Raw genomic sequence first — 21,993 nt, 5'->3', positions numbered from 1 at the left:
TTCCACATTCTAGATTTAAAAAAAAATGTTACTATTATTATGGTAGCTTAGTTATGGTAATGGCCCAAGGTTTTTGTTGTCTAGTATTTTAATACTCCGATGTAATCTACTCCAGTCATCCTTGACAGAGAATAAAGATGGGTTTTCAAGGATCACAGCTTTCAAGCTGTGTGGAAATGCCCATTTCCCATCTTGAGAGTAATCGCATACACACACAGAGAAAAAGACAATGATATTTTGAGTGGTATTTATAAACTGAATCTAGGACAAAGTGCACATTTCTGCCAAAAAACAGTTTTTTCATGGCTAAATTCACTGTGTACCCAGAAATCCCATAGTGCTAGTAAAATTGCCATCTTTAATGGGCATTTCATCTCTCTGGCAATCACAACTGTAGCCTTTAGCAGCGACATGAAGCAATCGCTTAAAAACAGCTTGTCATTTTTCAGTGAATATAAAACTTACACTGTTCTAGAAAGTTGGAATAAAAAAAAATCCCAAACCCTCTAGAACCTGTTTCATGAGTAGTATGTCAATACATGTATATATATTATTAAACAGATATAAAATGTGAAGACTTTTGGCTCCACAGTACATCCTCTCCTCCATGGTGAAATTCTTTCCATGCCTGCCTGAAATGTTGGACTTAAAACTTAGTCAGTCTTCAAACTGGCAATACAGCCTTGGCCTCTGAGTTCACACAACCATTCCTGATGGACAGGAAGCAAGAATCTGCATTCATGACATCTCGGTCAACTACACTCTCCAGATCAGTTAAATATGGTATTCATTTTGGTGCTGAGGGCAAAGATCTGATGAGATCAGGCAGCAGAAGATTCTGCAGCAGCAGTCAGAGGCCCAAAATCTCTTTTTCACTAGTCATGCGATGCTCTCCAGAATGCGCCTTTCTCTGCTTCTCCCTGAGCTCATGAGGACTCAGTGCCATCTTAGGAGGATGGTTCATTCTGGCATTGAGACACAACTTGGGTCTTATGGATGAGGAAACAGGAAATTCTGCTAATATATATGCCTGCTCTATGTTCCACTGAAAAATTGATTTGACTTTAAAGTAATGAAGTAAGATATGTAAGGTATACCTTTTTTCTTTTTTTAAAACACTTATTCAGAACATGTTTTCAAGCTTTTCTCTGCAGCCATGGAAGCAATAAAATAATTAGAAGTACAGAAAAAGAAAGAGATATAAAAATAAAGGAAGAAAGGAAAAATGAAGGAAAAGGAAAAGCAGGAAAAGAGAGTGAGAAAAAGCTAAAATTTCCAAGCAATCCCTTCATTTTAGGAATTAAGGCTTTAAGAAGAACCTAGATGACAAATATCACAAATCTTAGAATCACAAAATCCAGTAAAGTCATAAGAATTGACAATCTTGATTCATCGGGGGTGTGTTTAAAGGATAGCACATGGATCATTTTGTTCCCACGCTGTGCATGATGTGTAAATTTTGCCTTACTCCCTACTCTTAGTTTGTCACCTTTCAAAAGGACTAAGCAGAAATAAAATTGCACAAATCTAAGAGACATCCTCTTAACCTAGAAATACATTTCACAAATTGTTTTGCATTGGTGACCTACATTCTATTTAGCAACATTCAAACTATTCAGCTTTTGGTTGAAGCTTTTATTAATATATAGTGTGAATAACACAAAATGTTGTGCTATTTCAGAACAGATAGTTCCAAATAACAATACTGGAGGAGGGGGAAAAAGTCATATTAACACGTGAAAGTAGTAACATAAGCTTAATCAAACAAATCTACCTTCTCAATGACGCTGCTGCTGACAGTATCCAAAGCTCCCAGATACCACACCTGAGTCATGTCAATGGCTGTACAGTTCACCAGGACTGGAAATTTGTTTTTATTTTAAGACTCACACAATCAGGAGAGACTTTTGGCTGCGTTGTGGGCTTTTTTTCCCCCCAACATCAGATAGGCATTTCAGGAGTTTATCTTGATTTCATAGAATTTTATCTGAAGGAAAAACACATTTTCTTAGTCAAAACAATTTAGAAATTAAATTGTTTGGTTTTCTATTTTTTAAAAAAAATATTAATTTTATTTAACAGTTTAAAAAGCTGAAATATCAGTATTTCATTTTGCTCAACAAAATATTTCCTTCAGCCTGAAAATTTACTATAAGACCTGGGAAAGCATATATGTAAAAGTATGTATGTATTTAAGTATTTATCTCTATATAAAAACAGTTACTGCCCTGTCAAAAAGTCCTTTAAAGTAAGTCCTTTCTGAATGCTACCAGAAAACAGAGGAACCTTTTCTTTTAAAAAGCAAGCCCTGAAAGAAAAATGTCAGGAGACAATGTGCTAAAAATTAGCACACATGCTCTACCAGAAACTTGCTTTTTGTTTTTATTTGCTGCTTTCTAATGTGAATGTTAAGAAGTTATGCTGACAAAGTCCTTTTAAAATCAAGATCACTTCAGCAGGTCTTACGGATTCTGGTACTATTGTGTATTGTCAGCTCAATTATTTTGAGTCAAAATTCAGTCATATTTATAACATACTGTCTGTCTGTTGTGTGTTCATCATAAGATATTGGTGCAATTTTATCCATCTGAGACTAAGATCTAGTCATAAATACTTCATGACTCTACTATACAGACCAATCCATGATGCACCCAAGCATGTGCACAGTTGGATACAAATATGCACAATGTACAGTGTAAGGAGAAACAATAGAAAGGGACAGCTCTAAAAAATAATGCAAGCTAAATAGATATGAAATGTAAACGGTAATTTAAAAATTAATTTTAAAAGGTAATTCAAAACAGTATTTTAGAGAGCAATCTAAGAGGTGTTGTGGAGGGTTGGTGCTCATTTAAAATCATCCCCTTTTTTCCAGGTATGTCAGTTCCTCCGTGTTACCAACCAGTGCCTAGGCAACTTCCAGCAGAGAGGCTGCTGGAAGCTGGATGCTATTGCATTCAGATTTAGAATCATCTGGTCAGTGCCCACTCCCTCTCAGAACAAGAATTGCTCATTAATTCTCTTTCCTTTAGTTCAAAATAGAGTTGTCTGTTGGCTCTAACTTTAAGCACAAGTAGGTATATTCTACCCTCCATTTTAGTATGAATGACATGACTCTGCCTAACTATGTGACAGGGAACAGGTCTGCTTTTCTTTTTCTTGTTTATTCAGAGTAAAAGGGGGAATCATGAGACTTTCTGTGGGATTATGAAAAATTTCTCTGAAGATTTCTCTCATCTCTGACCCTGTGTGAGTCACTTCAGAGCACTGGAAAGCAGCTTCAAGACCAGACTTACATTCTTTGGGCAGTAAATACCTTATTTTCTCACTTAGGCATCTCCTGTAAATACTTAAACACTCAGTCACATGAAACTAACCTGTTGGAAAGGGCTGGATCACACTTAAAACTAGGTCAAGTACAGATTACAGAAACGTCAAAGTAGATCAAATGACAGCCAGCTGGGGAAGCTTTGTGGAACCCTACAAAAGGTCAGAACTCAAAATGTCTCAATTTTATTATGTATTGTTTTCTCTGTTTCAAGAAATCTAAATAAATAACAAGAGAACTTACCAGGACTTTCTTTGACCTTTTGGAAACAGAAATGGTTCCTGCATGTCAACTGAAGAATTCCTGTATGAAGGTCAGTTCTTGGAAATCTGATGGTGAACAGGACAGCAAAGATTACAGAGTTATCCAAAGCTATCCATCATCTGAATAAAGGGAAAGCAGCAGGTATTGATCAGTTCTCTGGAGAAGTGTTGAAAGGGGGTGGGAAGGTCAAAACATGGAGGTTACACTATCTTGGAAAGGAATTAAATCAAGATCAAATGAGAGGCAGGACATCAAAATTTCAATGTACTATGCACAGCATGTATATTATAGCACAGCTGAAGGGAAATTTCACAAAGTGCACAAACACACAAATACACCATGGAAAAATATTGTAAGTAAAAAAAATGAGGTATAGGAATGTCAAAATATGACTAGGACAAGGCAGGGAAAATAGGGGAAATCTTACACAGCCAATAGTGTAAAAACCAGAGTACCTAGGACCTGTTTGTTGCAGATCTTCAATTTCTACCAGTTATTGAACAGAATTTGTCAGAGAAAACAACCTGAATATATAAAATATATAAAATATTTTATCTAAAGCAGATGAGAATTGTAGAAAGAATTGCTGAAAGACAAACACACTCTTTAAGGCACACACCTTCTCATTTTACTTTACAAACCCTTTTCCTCCATTTGTCAACTGCTGCCAAGTACCTTTTTCCTTGGTACCTTTGCTAAAACTGCTGAGGCTGCAAACTTTTGGTTCTAGCTAGCTCTGTTCATGTAGAGAAGTGTGTCAGACATTGGCTGGTAATGCAAGTGTGCTCTATCACGAGTCCTACTGCCATAAATGCTGTACTACCTGGTTCAAGTGGGAACCTAACACCATGACAAATCACTAATCAAAGAATTAATTTGAAAGAAAATGTCCAACTGCAGAGCAGAGATAATCAAACAAATGTTTGATAAATTTGACTTAAACCAGCCTAGAAATCTTGAGAAAGAATTTTGGAAAAATGATGAAGCATGGGGTTATGCTTAAAAACACATGAAACAAGCCATGCTTATGTTCTTTTTTAATTAAACAGTATTTTAAAGACCACATGTTAGTCAAAAGCCTGAAAAATTTAACATGAAATTATTTCTAGAAAAATACAGGAAATTGTATTCCTGCAATGTTAACTCATCTGAATTTTATTTCCTCCTATCTTTAAAGGAAAATGAACTATTAAGAATTCCATTTATTTCCACGACTAATGACATTACAAACATCAAGTTTGGTCCAGTCATCTGTATCTTCACTTACGCCAACAACATAGGTGAATAAGCATTTGGCAGAGATTCTAGGTTACTCTATATGTTAAATTACTGTTTTACAACTGAACACCTACTGGGAGAATTGTAACAAATAGGTGAAGCATTTTCCACTGAACACTCTCTTCAGTATCTTCTCATAGTGACTCTCACCATGATTCTAATTGGCAAAATAAATCTGGTTGGTGGAAATAGAGCCACGTAAAACCAAGCTAACATTTATTTTCCTTGGTTTCATTCTCCAGTCCAGGAAAAAAAAAAAAATGTTATGCACGTTTGCTCCATGCTAAAAGCCCAAGACAGGGCGTTCTTACACATGCCCGTAAAGAATGCACAAATACCATGCCAAAAGTGTTTGGATTGCTTTCAGCACCACAGTGGTATAACATGAGACTGTATGTGAATTCAAAATACTCTGGATTTATTTTTTTTCTCCTTTATGCCTGTAACTCACTCTAATGCAGTGCATTTACACTAACAAGGTAGAACTAGCTCACTTCCTTCATAAAAGTGTTTCTGTTACTGCCAGCAACACAGAGTCAGAGGCGGTTGTGTTCAACTTTCTTTACTTCGCCCCAAATGTCAAATTTGTCATCCGTAAATCTAGCAAATTATATCCTACAACTTTCAGAAGTATGCTAGGGAATGTATCAGCACATGTTACTTCAGAAACAACACTGGAGTTATGTTGGAACTTGGAGACGAAAAAAAAAGATAATTAGAATATTTTTCCAGTATCTTCAGGAAGCATAATCAAAAAGATAGAAAACAGCATTCAACTCATGTAGCTTTCTGGCATCACTTACACAAAGTTTAATTCAAGCATCCAAAAACATTTAACCTCTTCACATGCCCTACAGAATGGTGTCTTGCTCAGGACTATAGAGCTTTTTTACCATTAGCTAGCCTGCTCAGGTGGGCTATTGCAGAAAGTCAGTAGGAGTTACCATGGGATTTACAGTGGCAAGTCAGTGGCTAAATTTACTCACACAAACTAGTTGGCACAGACACATACCTTTTCTTTATACCCCAGCTTGAAGCTGGGGCAGCTGCTCTTAAGTACCCTTCAAAATCAGCAAGAACACGATTTTGCCATTTCTGCCATTCAAGCTTTTTCTCCAGAAGCAAAAAGAGAATGAAACACTATCATCTGAAATGAAATGAAGTTTCCCTAATTCACTCTTATGTTGCAGGTAACGTGAGGATTAAAAGGATGATTTTATGAGGCATTCTATAACTGGATTCTTCACATAAAGAATAAATCAATGTATTGATTTTTCCTCACTAACAAAGATAATTTACCACAAACACTGTGTTTATTACAATTCATTCTGCTGTATTTCTGCCTGGTGAAGTTATTTGTCAATTGTAAATGGAAAAAAAAAATGCTCTCATCATTCCCATTTATTGTCCTTCCTAACCTTTATCTGTTGATAAATTCCGTCAATAAAAAAATTGCCAGCCATTCTCTCTTGAATCTGCCTGGCAAAACCCTTGTAATTCCATGCTCTCTATGATGCTCTCTAGTTTGCCTTTGCTAAACAGTGCAGATATCACCAAAAAGTACAAGTACTGTTATCTACAATTTAAGATCATTACACAGAACTCTCAGCCTGCTTTGCAAATTCACACCCCATCGCTTACAGTGATGTTAATTAGTGGGGAAGAGTAACAAGACCTTCCAAAGGTTTTAGCATTTCTCACTTTGGAATCTCACAGCACTCTACAAAAAGTAAATTCTGCCTCGTAAGATCCTTGCAAATTAAATTCTTACCTGAAAGAAAAATAACATCCAGGACAGAAAACAAACAAACCAACCAAACCAACTCCACACCCCAAAACCAAGGGACATATTATGAATCTGTTCTTGCCTTTAGTAGAAACTATTTGCACAGATAGACACGTTTAAATTGATTGGACTATTTCAGCAAGTAGCTGCGTATCAGTGGGGATAAGTAGCCCCCCATTTGACTGCAGTGAGACCCAAAGTTCCACGTTATTTCCCTTTAAAAGGCAGTGTGGTGTAATGAGAAAGATATTGGCTGGCCTGGAATCAGAAGATCAGGACTCTTTTTTCCTCAGTCAAAAAGTGTTGTGCTAGAAAGAACCTAAAAAGATAATGTAGTCCAGCCACTTTACCAAAATAGGTAATTATGCCAGACATATTTATGTAGTTTTCAGTAAAGCTTGTCTCTCTAGTCAGCGTGAGCTATTGTCAAGTTGCTTTTATCGTCTGATTTTTTTTAATAATTCCCAACATAAACTTTTGCTGGAAATTATATTAACTTCCTTTTCTGTTCTTCCTCCTACCCCTTTACTTCTCCATGTTTCTAAATTGCAAGTTTTTTAAAGCAGCAGCTGCTTCTAATTGTGATTATATATTAACTCATAGAACCTTCCCACTCGGACTTTCCAGATTATATTATAAAATAAAATAACCCTAGTGATCTTTATTCTTATTTTTTTTCTCTAGTCAAACTTTCAGTTTTTAATCATATTGAAAACAATCAGCCCTGGTCCCAGTTTTCACTGTAACAATATTCTAACCATGAAATATTACTGATTTCCTGCCATACTTTGCTCATTATTGCCACCCCTCTCACAAGATACTATCAAGCAAAACTACAAGACTTTTTCTTATCTGACCAAAATGTTAAGAAAATGAAGAAGGGTTGTTCTTCTTCACTTTTATTTATTTATTTATTTATTGTTAATAGGTACCTTTGATTCACTAAAAGCTTTCCATCCTCTCATCCTCTTATCTTTTTCCTCATGTTCAGGCTTGTTCTCACCTACAACAGGCTCTTTCGATGTTCTTTCACTACTTCAATCAGAGTGATGGTGGTACTGACTTGGAGTTACTCACCCTCTTTGGCTTGGATGGCAGTTAATTTCATGCTTTTACCCAGAATTTCACCACAGGCACCTCATTTTCTCAGTTCATCTTCTGTGAACTTCTTTTTCCAGTGATCATCACTAGCACATTTTACCTCAAATGTGAATGTAAACAATGACCCCTGAACTAGCCAGAGCACAAGAGGGGGTGAGCACCGTACAATGGTGAAAAAACATTAATTCTGTTTCTTTCACGACATCTTTAACAGTTACAATTGAAATGTAAAAGCTCTGGTTATCACCCACAGGCCACAGCTGGAGACAAAACATCTCCCTCTGCAATGATAGCCATGACTGACACTTGCTTCAGGGTCAGAAAGGGATCCAAAGGTTGCTTTTGTTTTAACATGTCCTTTCAACATTTTCTTTTTAGCTTAGAAGTACAATAAATACAAACTTGAAAATGTCTTTGTTTCCCCAATGAAGCTTTTATGGAAACATCACTTAAATTTTTTCATCAGAAAACCTTATTGCATTTATTTTAATCTATATTTTTTAATCTTTAGGGTGACTTTCTGCAAAACCAGTTCCTTCCTCCTTGTCAAGCACACTTGTGGTATGTTTAGCTTTTCTTCATTTTTGGAAACTTTTAGATTGTCAAAATTACATTTCAGTTGTTCCTTCTAGCACACACCTTTTTTGAAGATGGTGCAGATTTGAGTTGTTAGAATGGGAGAAAAGAAAGAGGGAGGAAGTAGCAAAAAGAGAGAAAGGCAAGAAACTGCAAAATAAAATTTTGAAATCAGGTTTGTTTTAGGAAACAAAATGTGTAAACTAAAATTTCCATGTGTTCTATTAGAAATCACTCATTTTAAAAAACCCTATAAAAATTTCAAATTTTTACTGGTATGGGAATATTCTTCTGTCACAGATTACATTGCAGAGCAACAGTTATAACAAACATACGGCAAATCACTTCCAAATTGCCACTTTTTCAGTTTCTATTTCCAGGTTTCCCTTTCTTGACCTCTCATATGACTTCCTTTCACACACTTACTCACTCCCTTCTTCTTCCTAGAAATAACCTTATGCTTCTCATCTCTGTGAGCTTTTAGAAAACCTCTTTCTATAGAATACCTCTCCATACCTTGGCTCCATCACCTCTAATATTTCCTGCTTCTCTTTGTTTTATTCCTTCTCCCTTGCCCTTGTATTGATTCTCTAATTCCCTCAACTCAACACTTATTCGTCACTTGAGTCTCCTCCAACCATGTTCTTAGTAGCAAACACTGATATCTGCTCCTACTGGGACTAGCTTTCTTTTGCCACCTGCAATCCAAATCCAAATATTTATACCCTTAGTGGAGGAGGAAACAGGGAAAGAAATCTTTCTCTCCATGTATGCAACTTACTGATCTGTGCCTGCTCTTTTTCAAATTCAAACTTATTCTAATGTGGTGGACAACGAGCAAAACACTGAAGTGCAACGCCGCTGCACTGGTGTGACATACTGACTAGACGTGGTGTTGCAGAGGCATAAGCCACTCAGTTGCATCCTCCTGCTCAGAAAACAGCACAGAGCCTCCAATACCAAGGAACATAACTGGAATGATATGCATAGAGTTGTTTCCAACTAGAGATGCTGTGCAACACTCTGTGCTTCAACCCCATCTGGGTGACAAGATCCACCTTTGCTGCTTCTCAGATAGGGTTCCCTTGCAGCAAATCTGAGGTTATACCAACTGATTAGCTAAGAAGTTAATTTCCAAGACTAGGAATAGACTTGTCTGAATTACTAAAGGGAACAATATGAAGGCTTTCATCTCCATGGTCAGTATGAATGGGAAAGCAGAATAAATTAGTATGTGAGAGTCTTCATTTTTCATGGTTTTCCTCCCTGCGGAGGATTTTAATTTTATATTTTATTTTAAGTGATAAGAGAGTCAATCTTGATGTCAATGATCTCAGGGTGGCAACACAGAACCCATCTCAGTCAATGTCTCTAGGTATAGTACAAATAATAAGTAATGATCTTGGCAATATCCAAATTTCTAAGAGAATTTTTGGAAATAGTATCACAGAGATTAAATGCTACTTCTAATTTTTTAATCAGTTTCTCACAGACAGCAATGCACAGGTGCCTTGACCTTAAACTTAGGTAATTATTATAATTAAAGAGCTAATACTCCATTCACAAATGTCTGCTTCACTATCTCTATTGTCTAAACCCCATTATTCTGCATGTAGTTCCTTTTCTGTTCCCTGTTTCTTTGGAACTCTTCCAAGATTTGCTCAGTTATTGTTTAAAGCCTTTCTCAGTATGTTAGTGTGTTGGTATTTTGTGCTCTGCATCCTATGACTTATGGATTATTCCAATTTTGGAGGGATATTTTCTATCTCCATTCACAGACATTATTCATCACATATCCAGCAAATATAATACCCTTCTAATCAATCATTACTGCTAACTCCCCAAATAAAACCATCCTTTCTTTATTGTGTTAAGCAAATTAGTCAAATGAATGTTTTGTAAAACTTGCTGCCTTTTTTGGTCCCTTGGCTCCCAGCCTCACTCATTCCTCCTCCTCTCTTATTTCCTTTACCAGTGAGCACTACCTATAAACCTCAGCTATATTTACAGAACTATTTGGTCTTATTAATTTTGCTACCAAAATGAAGTCCATGCAAATGAAAGACTTTTGTCAGTGTGGTTGCCAAACTGTATCCTTTTCCAACCCCAAATTTGTGTCCAAATTAATTTTAAATGGTTTTAGTTAAGGGGTGGGAGGGAGGTACACACCAAAGAAAAACAATTTAAATTTCAGACATTTTAAAGAAAACTAATGTATTGATTAAAAGAAAGCAGTATCTCTCTCCTGCTTTACCCTACAGAGTAATCTCAGATAGAACAAAGATTGTTTTAATTCCTTCTTCTGCCTGAGGGGTTTTGAACTGCATCTCCTGGAAGAATGTTTAACTACCATATTATAGAGTTTTCATATTCTGGGATAAAGACTCTCTCAATCTCTCCTGCTGGTGCTATTCCACTTGCTTTAATATACTTAAATATTCTGAGAGACAGTGAAAACGACTCAGTAACCTGAGGTCTGGGGTACTCATGGGGAAAATGGGACCTCAGGGTTCAGGTTCTTGCTTCAATAAATATCTAAATATTGTTAAACAAAGCAGAGATTTAACTGGAAAAAATGAAGGAACTTAAACCAAAGTATGACACAACACAGTCTCCAAGGTGTTCTCATGGACAGTGACAACTGCTGAGGAAGAGAGAGTATGGAGTCCAAACCTTCAACAGATGAAGCACAATGACAAAAGATGGGGATTCCATGATTTTGTGAAACTAGTGTGGACAACCTGTTTTCTCAGTTGAGAACTGTTCAGCCACTCTGTAGCAACTTTGCTGACAATTTTGGCATGGCAGAAAATGTATTTTAGTTTAAGAAACTTGCAGAAATGTTCAAACCCCAGTTATACTTCATTTTTGGTAATCGCAACAGTAGTCAAAATATATGTCCTTACATAAGAAGCTTGAGGGAAGGAAGGGAGATATTTCTGCCAAACTATATCCTTGGAGGTTAGAGTTCAGTAGATTTCATTATCATAGAAAATAGCTACCAATGTGGGATGGTAGGCAGGACAAGAAGTGAACAGAAAAGGAGTTGAGTTATAAATATACAACCACCTCTGTAATTGACCTCTTTAGTGAAAAATAAGTATTGTTGCTCAACATCTCTGTTGCTGTTCTGTACAACAGATGAAGGATGGATACCCACTTTGGAGATATAACCTGAAGCTCCATTTCCTGTGAAGTATAGATCTTAAGGGGAAAACACATAATAACTTTTTTACCCATGTATAAACAATTTGCAAAATGACATCTTGTATCATTTCTATGGAAAAATGAAAACATGCAGAGATCTCCTTCTACTTCATAACAGCCTAAGGACTTGCTTCAGTCAGACACTTAAGAATATACCTAACTTAAAACATAAATGCAGTCCATAAAGACACACATTTCTAAAGCTTGCCAAAGAACACCACAAATTACGTGTACTACTCCATGGGACACACAGTGTAAATAACATCAAATCAATCCGTTAAAAATTTACTTCTGTCATGTTCCTGAATGCTCCTCCCTCAAAACATGGTGCCTTTTTAAAAAGAAATCCTGTATATTTTCAGAAATTATGGTTTCTTTTATTCATAAAGAGTTCATTAATTAAAGCGAGCCAATATTGTCAGCCAAGATGCATCTGTTACTCTCAGGAGTCTCCAGGACAAATCCTGTTTTGGTGACGTCTGCCTTACTATTGTCCTAATGGAGCAAATGGCTGAAGACCGAGTTCTTTCTGATGTATATGTGTTATATATGCAATTAAGTCTTGCTATAGTGAAGAATCACTGTCAGCAGAGATTATTTTAATGGATGTACAGTATTACTTTAAACTAAGTCTTCACCATCTGTTCATCTTAATTATAAATGCAAAACCAACATATCTTACATTAGCATCAGAAAATGGGGAAATATCAGTGACTGAAATGTCCATATATACTCTTTGTGCAATACTGCATGCATCTGTGCCATTTTTCGTCTCCTCTTCCAAGCAACACAAATTGGGAACGGGGGGAGGAAAGAAGGGGGTAGAAAAGTGCTTATTCCTCACAGATAATTTTCTGGCATGGTTGAATATTTTTTCTGGCAAACAAGGATTCATTATAGAAGATTTCAATATATTATGCTTCAGAATGCTTTCCAAAAGTATGTACTCTACTTGCACTCATACCTCATTCTAGCTCTTTCTGACTGCCAGATAAGCAGGGAAAACTAAATAAAGAGCCAACACATGCTAATGCCATGTAATAAATCACCAAAAAGCAGGTAAAAAAAAAATACAGGAATATTTTGAGTTTAACCAAAATAAGCCATAATGAGGAAGTAAAATTTAAAAATACAGCTCTAATTTTCTGACATATTACTTTTAATGAACTAGGTGGACTTTGAGAAAATAATAAAATAAGTGAAAGTACAGCCTCAGTGGTGGAAATCCATGTTTATAATCTGCTGCAATTTGGTAACTTGCTAGTAGGTGTTTGGTCCTACAAATGTGCATCACTATGAAAAGCAGCATTACAACAGTTAAGACTGAGTTAAGTTTACTAATTTTTAAATACTTTGCCATCCCCCTGCTGACTCAGTTTATCTGGAAATTTATTGTGCTTTGTGGGTTCCCCAGTCAAGATCAGTAACCCAAATCTGAGGGTGCTTGACAAAGGGTCCCAACATACATCACTACTTTATATATGGCTTGAGGCAAACCGATGAGCCAGAGAAAGTGTGCCCACTGGTGTCAGTGTGAGTGGGCTGGCTCAAGAGGATTTACTGCAGTATGTAATGAAGTTTGCATATAAATTCTTATTCTTGATTTAGCAACTTTCTGCAAATTTCATACACTATTCTATAGGTAGTAAAGTTGTAATATACACAGACTTAACTTATTCTGTAATATAAGAAAAGATCTGAAATAAAACTATATCTGACTTCTAGGCTAAAATAATTCCACTGAAATCAGCAGCAGCAAAACACTGAAGACAGACAGTGATAATGTATCGGATTCCTGATCCCGGCTCTTTAGAGAGATTCCAGTCTTTACAGTGCTGGAATTTATGACACTATAAATTAGTTTGCTTTTCTGCCAGAGGTCTAACACTATAAACAAAAATAAGGCCAGAGCTAACACAGTAGGTACTACTTTCTCCCCTCTGGCTAAGTCTCCAGATATTTTGAGTTCTACCTCTTGCACCCACAGGACCAGATGGCATACAGACATTTTCACTGAGAAACTCTGGCCCAGTTCCACTTGTAAAACACTTTCCAGATTTACACTGAAATTAAGAGTTTGTTTTCTCAGGCAATCTACACATTGTTCAGGGTGACAGAACAAGAACATGTATCCTCACAGGATTATGACCCAGAATGAAGGGAAACTCAGGGAAGCTCAGTGTTGCAAGATACTAATTTGTGCCAAAAACTTATCCAAAAAAACTCCTGGCAAGATTCCATCACTTTCAAATTTTCAAACTAGTCCTCATCAACCATGAGACTCAATTTCTAACCCACCTTGCAACACAGATGTGTCCAAATCGAAAACTCTGATTTGACACATTCATCCCAAGATAATCCATAGTATTGCATAAATATATAAGAAACAAAAGTGATGATATAATTCTCCACTTTGCATATAAGAAAATATGCATAGAGTAGTCTAACTGCAAACTGAAGAGACAAGATTAGCAGATAATCCCTTTCTGTGGATTCTTACCACTAAATGATAAACACTTCAAAGAGATGGCTGGCATTGTGTCATTAAGAAGGATAATCAGACTCAGAGGTACAGGATACAGCACTAGTTGATATATAAACACTGTGTCAGTTCCTGTTCTGAAGTGTCTACAGCTACAGTATAAAGAAAAACTTCTGCAAGTCTTTAAATATATTAGTGAAAATAGGTTTGGAGAGGTATTTCCCAACAAATTTTTATTTTGAAAATTGTCAGGAAAAGCAAGTCATTAATGCTGATAATTTGTACTGGGGAAATGTGTATGGCCTTACATTATACCATCTTACAGAACAATATCAAATATGAAAATCAAAAACGTTTTGTGATAAACAGCATTTTTACTGATTGCACATGATTATGTTAAGTAGCTTCTTCTAACAGTGTCACAGAGGTGATTTAATAGCTCCTATAACTAATCTTCCCAGATGACCTCTCACCTCTGCTGATGAAGCCTATTCAAAACCTACTGCCCTTTGCTCATTTTACCATCTTTTACTTCCAAACTGTTTCCATCATAAATACTTTTGGCAAAATTCTTCTTTCCTGTGAACACATTTTCCTGCGGACATCTCATCTCACCTATGTGAGTGATGTGAAAGGACACGTGTCCTTATCACTGTTCTCATTAGTATTTACCTGAAACCACCATGTCATCAATAAGTATAAGAAATCACTCATCAGGTATCTGACACCTGTGTAAAGTACTAGTTTCCAGCTTCTTTCTTTAAGCACTGAAGTAAAATGTGGCTCTGAGAAGGAAATTCACACACCTCATTTTTAACAAACAATCGAAAAAGAAAACCCATCTCCTAGAAATACCAAAAGGAAAAAGAATGTTTAAAAATGTTACCATGCTATTCAATGAATGTAGAGAAAAATTCATGTGTAAAACCAAATATGCATGCACTGAAAATACACATAAAGCTGTAAAACCACAGATATTAATAATAAACTTTAAAACCCCCCCAAAAAACTAACCTGGAAGGAGTTAAAAAGCAAGTCATATCATTATAGCTGGGATAGGAAGAAATTTAAAGTTACTATGAAGGTCAAAAAAGGCGAAGAGGAGAGAAGGAAGAGTTCCCTATGAGAAATCTAGACGGTAATAATCCATGGATCCCGCAGGAGCGGCAGGCAGGTTGCCACAAGCAAAGCACAAATCCCTAGGGGGCAGTACATAATTAACAATTTGAAGATGCAGCCATTGTCACAAAGACAGGGGCTGCTACCCAAAAACGTGAGCAAGCATTTTGTTTTCAGAGCAGCTTGCTGATTACACTATAAACCCATATTGTTTGCCCTTATATAAAAACGAACTACTTTCTTTCACAAATATTTTCCTCTAGGATCATTAGATTTTCTAGTAAAGTGCAGGAATTGCAGAATGTATGGACAACAACCAGACAGAACGAAAGAAAAGCAGTAATACACTCCTGTTGGGGGAGGGGGGAGGTAGAAAGAAGATGAAATAAGCATCAAAATCGTCTTGATTATAAAGGTAAAGTAAAACTTGAGTTGATATATATATTATATATAATTTTTTGTATATAATTTGCAAAAAAAAAAGAGCTACTATTGAGTTTATAAATCAACTTAAATCATTGATACAGTAAGATTTTTCTGATTCAGCTCCAGGATTGAATGATTTTTCATACCATAGGGTAAACAAATCAAATTTGTATTTTTGTTTCTAGGTAAAAATAATGCAATACTTACAATGTCTGCCTGCTGAAACTATCAAATAGAGAAGTACCTTTATTCTTCAATTTTAAACTCAGAGCTAGCGATCAGAGCAGGCTTGAAGAATACTGAGAGAGTACCTGTGCTATACAGGATTGTCAATCAGTAAAGCTGTGATTTCACATTTTGAATAATGTAGGTGCCAGGATACAGCCACCTTGTAAATGAGCAATTTTAATGGGTGCCTCTGTATTGTGTGTATACCTGCAAGTGCTGCTGATGTTTGTTCTTCTCCTTGAGAATGCAGATATCACAGGAATTCTGGCTATCCATATCATATAGCAGTATACACACAAGACACACAAATATGGACCATTTATAAGTAATTTTCAGCTGCTCTTTCTGATCCCAAGTTAGAGCTGATAAATAATGTTAATGTTCTTTTATTCTAAAACCACACTTTTGGAAGCAGAAAGCAAATAAGGAAATTACTGCAATCGGACAAAATTTTATCTTTTCTATGCCATTTCTTTGTTGTTATTGAGGATTAATGCTTTTTTCTAATAGTTTCAACCACAACCTTCCAATTCTGTCCTCTACGCATGGGGTTCCACACAAAGTGCTATCCTCCCATGAAGACTGCCATATTAAACCTACTTCTGGAAACTTCACATATAAACCATCAGCTTTGCAGGCATGCAAATCAAAGTTAAAATTTCTGAGAGAGGAGGATAAATATAAATTATTACCAGGACAGAGTCTGTCCCTGTTCATTCTTTGAGGATGCCCATTATAAAATTCAGCAGGAAAAACAAAAAAAGGAGGTAGTATGTTTTGATTATAATGCACAGACAATCCAGTCTCTTCAGATAGTCTTCTGGCTCGTTGTAGTTGCATATGAGAATCTTACAGTCCCTTAAAAGGATATGGTGTCTAGCATGCTTAAAGGTCTTGTGTAAGGCTACTTCAGATTTTTTCATTTTTGCAGTTAAGATTTTCATAGTCTTTTTTTTCTTATTTTTTTAAATTGTCTGTGATCAAAGCTCAAATACAAGGCCTAAAATTAAACAGAGGAAAGTCTGACAATACTTTCAGACTGTCTCAAAACTCACAGACCAGAACTCTATCACAAGGGCATTACCTTGTCTCTAGAGCAGGTTTAAAGCAGGATGGAAAATCATGGTTGCAATTTTATGAGAGATTCTATTCTTCAAAAAGAAAAATTTTGTTTACTAACAAAAATTACACATTTTCAAACTTTCCAAAAGAAAGGGCAGAGGAATTAGTTTTGAGATAATCAAAATATTTTGAAAAATTCAAAATAATATTAAGCCAAGAAGTTGAGGGATTACCAGCTTCAGAGAAAAGAGTCTAGAATCCTTGGAAGCTTAGCTTATGCATTTTAGAAATTCCTCAAAACCAACACATTTTGGTTGCCATTAGTCCAGGTTTTTTGAGTGAAAATTTGTTTCATTACTACATATAAAAGCAGCTGTAGAAGATTGAACAGAAACACCATGCATGTACCTGTTTCTAAAATGAAACCAAGAAATAGACAAATATACTAAGAGGAAAGGAGAATCAGCCTTCAATCAGTATTGCCTTCAGCATGGTACTGTGAGAAAGACTATCACCCATCAGACATACAGGAGTAAACTTCCCGATTGCAGAATTTGCTAATGAGAACACCAGAAAGTCTTTCCTCTGCAGCTTTCATTTCTGATATTCTGGACCCCATTACATAGTATTCTTTCATCATTGACTACACTTTATTATGCACTGTAAATGTAAAATACTTATTCTACTTTCTATAATTATAGGCATAACCCTAGTAAAAGATCCATCTTTGGAGACTTTCTATTCGTGTAAAAATAATCATTTAGAAATCTATTAATACCACTAGAGTTTTACTGACCATATATTTTGAGAAAGTTGTAATATTTTTATTTTAAGTTGTCAGTCAAAATGGGGTAAATTTCCCATTATTTTCAATGAATTTCCAATAGATTAAATAACGTTAGCTACCTGTTACTACCTCATACTTGAAGTTAAATTTCTCTGTAATGCAGATCCCATGGACTTGAAGAATTTGATTCTGATGAACACGCTGAGTTAATTAGAAGCAACATTCCCTGTCATCTCAGAACAAAAGTCACAAGTAACCTTGAAATATTATCTATTTCATGAAATGGTGTAAACAAGGAGCTGACAACTTTTAAAGGGCAATTGGCAAGATTATATGTTTCTTTCCTAAATTACAGATAAACTGTGATAGTAGGAACTCAGTAGGAGCCAGGAGACATTGTTTCTAAGGCATTTACTTTTCACCTAGTCAGTTGGCTGGTGCTGTATCACCTGTCTGTGATGTGGAGGTTTCCCAGTCTGCGCTGAGTTTTATTGAACCAAGAACTGGGATCTGCTGCCTCTCACAGTGCTTCTCTCAGCACCACAGTCTTCATCTCCTGCCTGGGCTGCACATCATTTGTCATGGATCCCCATTCTGTATTGGGAACTTGTGTCATAGGTTGCTGATGCTGGTCTGAACTTGGGACTGGTGGCCAACTTTTTGCAGCCCAAATAACATAACCATGAAAGTTAAATTAGCATTTCTTATAAAGACTAAGAAAATGAAAAAAGAAAACAGCAGATGAGAAAATAGGTACACATGTGGTGACATGCCTTCTTTGTTTGCTTTCTGACATTGCTTATCAATCGAAAGCACTCAAAAGAACAGCCTACATATGAAACCAGACTATTCACAGAGCAGTATTCCAGAGTCAAAATTTACAGCCTCTGCAATGATGAGAACAAACTTTACAATCTGCTGTTGAACTTTAATCCCACTGCCTACACACAACCTGACTGGGGTCAGTGCTTGTGAAAAGCAAACACTCTTCCACTACTGGCATTTGGGAGTCAGTAATACTATATGAACTATTGCAAGATAAGAACAAAATGCCACAGCAAACCAAAATCCATACTCTGAGCATCTCCTTAAATCTGGTGACTTGATGAACTTCCAGTGAGCTGTGAAAGACTGCTAAACAGTATAGACTTTGCTTGACACTACTTCCAACTCCAATTAAGAGAGCACTGCTGTAAAGAGTCTCAAGAATGCTACCGATAGGATAATTATAAAAACAAGACTAAGTCACAGTATTTATTTTTGCTTGATAGCAGGCATTCCCAAAATATATGATCTATCAAAAGTGATGGGCTAGAAAATATAGTAAAATCTTCATAGACTGATCCAAGCTGCAAACTACTAATCTGAATTTCTCTTTCCAAGAGCAGCCAGGGAGAATTAGATGGAAGTTTTGACTGAGTCCTGCCCTATGTTTTCTGTTAAATCAACTTTTCTAAGTGTAGTTTCCTTAGGGAAACTTAATTTTATTAATTTCCATTCTCATTCAATCATACTTTATGCTTGTCTGTTGATTCAAAGTTGGTAATTTCACTAGCCAGTTCAATAAAAGTTGAGAGGTTGAAAGGTCACAGAGACGTTAAGCTCATGCAGGTTTCAGAAAAAAACCAAACCCCACATGCTCATGTTTAAAAAAAAGAAAAGAAAAGAAAAGAAAAGAAAAGAAAAGAAAAGAAAAGAAAAGAAAAGAAAAGAAAAGAAAAGAAAAGAAAAGAAAAGAAAAGAAAAGAAAAGAAAAGAAAAGAAAAGAAAAGAAAAGAAAAGAAAAGAAAAGAAAAGAAAAGAAAAGAAAAGATATCTTATAATTTCCTGATACAAGAAAGGCTACAGTGTGAAATTACCACTCACTATATATCCTGGAACTCAGATGGGAGTGTGGCCCTGGGTCATGAGCCCTGGATGTTGTTTTCCTGCTCATAGAACTAATTTTTGGGTTTTCTTCCTCAGTGGCAATCTTTGGCAAAAATGATGTGAAGGAAGAATGACTCTTATAATTTATCCACAGAAAATATGTGAAATATCAGAACCATAGAACTGTAGGCAGCAGCTCTATTCTCTACCTTAACACTAAGCTAAAGTAAGATACTAGTCAGCAGCATTCTGCCTACAGGCTAACCTACTTAGTTTCTGGCTTTCTCTGTTGATAAGCAACAGGGCTATTCTGCTTTCATCCCTAATAAACTGTTCTAAGACCACTTTCAAGTACAGTTAGAGGATGACAGCACTTTCTGCTTAGCACCAATGTTGGCTGAATCTCAACAAGAGACACAGTTCTATTGCCTAATTCTCTGCTCCTGTAGTTTTTGAGATGAAAAAATTGTCATAGGTTGCTAATACAAAATAAACTTTTATAACCATGAAAGGATAAATTTTTCTTATGTGACTTATTGAAATTCCTATTTGGATAAAATAACAAGTTCTTTTAGCTGTGATTGAGGAGGTTCTCTTCTATTTACAGAGAAGCAGCACAACAAACTTATGCTATCTCAGACTGCATGACATCTGGCCCCAGGCTCAGTGCAGTTTCTGCATGCACTGCTTCCTGTCATAGTAATTAAGTGCATTTTTCTTGATTAACAAAAATCCAAACAAGATAAAGAGCTAATTTTGTTTCTGCTCTGGGTCCCAGTGGATGAAGTCTGTACATATTTCTTGGGGGTTCTTTACCATTTTCACTTTAGTACTGAGATAAATCTAATGACTTTCCCAAGAATGCTATAAGCAGGTAATTTTTGGATGCACCAAGGTTTCTGTAATAAGAGATGTTACTTAAATATCTATTAAAGTCAGTTAGTTTAGGCTTGAGGAGCTGAAAGGAAGGAGCCAATATGAATAGAAATATTTTCTTATTTTATCTTCCTGTGAAAAGAGAAAGGTACAGATTGCACTTGCCAGCAATTCAAAGCTGCTATCAATTTAAATTTGCATGAGAAATAGAGGGTGAAAGAATACATACAAAACAAATCTGACCAAGGCCATTTTACAGTTCAAGCTACATGGAATGCAATAAGTGAACAACTAGCAAAAGCAATAAGTATTTTGTTCTGACAAATGAAAGTTGAAATCTTTGCTTATATGAACAATCCTTAATTAAATAACATAGTAATTATCTTAGCAAATCTTATGGAAAAAATAATTTAATAAATAATTAAAATAATTGGAAACAAACTGAATTGGTGCTGAAGTTGGCACCCTGGCACAAAAATAAAGTCTGTGTAGGAATAGGAACTAAAACTGCTTTATCAAGCACTTGTCAGATTTAGAAACATGGAAGGTATACCTCGGAAACTCCCCTAAAAGATTCAGCAAATTTACACGTAAATCCCATTCTCTCTCCCCATCCACCCTCTTTTCTTTTCAAACACCTCCAAATTTTAACTGCATAGGAGTAACTGCTCCTGTATGAAGTGACCCCTTAGACTATATTAAGCAGATGATAGCTTATCCATCATGTGACCCCTTTGCAAAATATGGGCCTAGCTTAACAGCATTAAATAAATCTCTTTCCTAAAGCTCTGTGTAGGTTTCTAACATGCAGAGATTTTTTTTTTTTTAAATCCTTCATTTCCTATCCACATAAAATGTGAAATGTTTGAAACCACTGTAACATTGTAATAAGGAGTTTTAAAATACCCTGATGGGTCAAACCACAGTCTGCTTCAGGGCTCTATAGTGGATTTGACATAACCAGCAGCAGGCCTGTGGGTCACACTGAGAAGAAGCCAACAATTCACAGTGGGTGAAGACTTCTTGGAAGCATTAGAAGTAAAAATGGTTACATTTCATATTAAAACTGTGCTAAATGCCTGACTTAGCCTGGTCATTTGGGGCATTCAACATATATCTCTAAAACTGTGAGGTTATTTTTAATACTCTTGCAGGTCACCTTTAAATAAATTTGCACTTCAACAATTATCTTTGCTAGAGCACATATTATACTTACTGAAAGTAAGGAAACTTACATGTGCTGTATGGCATCCTCAGACAGAACACGGTTCATTGCAGCATGAAGCTCATTGTAGTGCTCTAACGATTCTGTTAAAATTCTGGTCAGCTTCTCCCAATCAGATACTGGAAAGTAACAAGGTTCTCCAACACCATGGGCAAAGTGGCAGTAAATTAGTGGCTTATGGATAAATACGTGCTCATCAACACCCTGGTGGTAACAATATAGAGATATAAACAAGTATTCACACAGCACATTAACCCTTTATCACAATTTTCTCCTTTGTGTGTCTGTGTGTATGCATGTATGCACTTAATGAATTCTGGGAATGATCCTGTTAGCTATAGAACCAGTATCAGATAGTGTTTTAATTTTTTCCATCAGT

The 21,993-nt window shown here is 36.0% G+C and overlaps 1 long non-coding RNA gene across 1 annotated transcript; it reads right to left on the bottom strand.

Annotated features, from left to right (window-relative positions):
- Positions 1-1,815: 1,815 nt before the first annotated feature.
- On the bottom strand, positions 1,816-21,751 carry LOC141945273 (uncharacterized). The gene is made up of 3 exons (XR_012629475.1): positions 21,625-21,751; positions 3,572-3,657; positions 1,816-1,987 (listed from the first exon to the last, which is right to left on the bottom strand). It is a non-coding gene; the product is annotated as an uncharacterized LOC141945273 (long non-coding RNA).
- Between the last annotated feature and the right edge of the window lie 242 nt (positions 21,752-21,993).

This window comes from Strix uralensis, chromosome 6 (genome assembly GCF_047716275.1).
Source record: "Strix uralensis isolate ZFMK-TIS-50842 chromosome 6, bStrUra1, whole genome shotgun sequence".
NCBI classification, from domain to species: Eukaryota; Metazoa; Chordata; class Aves; order Strigiformes; family Strigidae; genus Strix; species Strix uralensis.
Note: the sequence above shows the minus strand (reverse complement) of the source record. Positions and strands in the feature narration are given on the sequence as shown.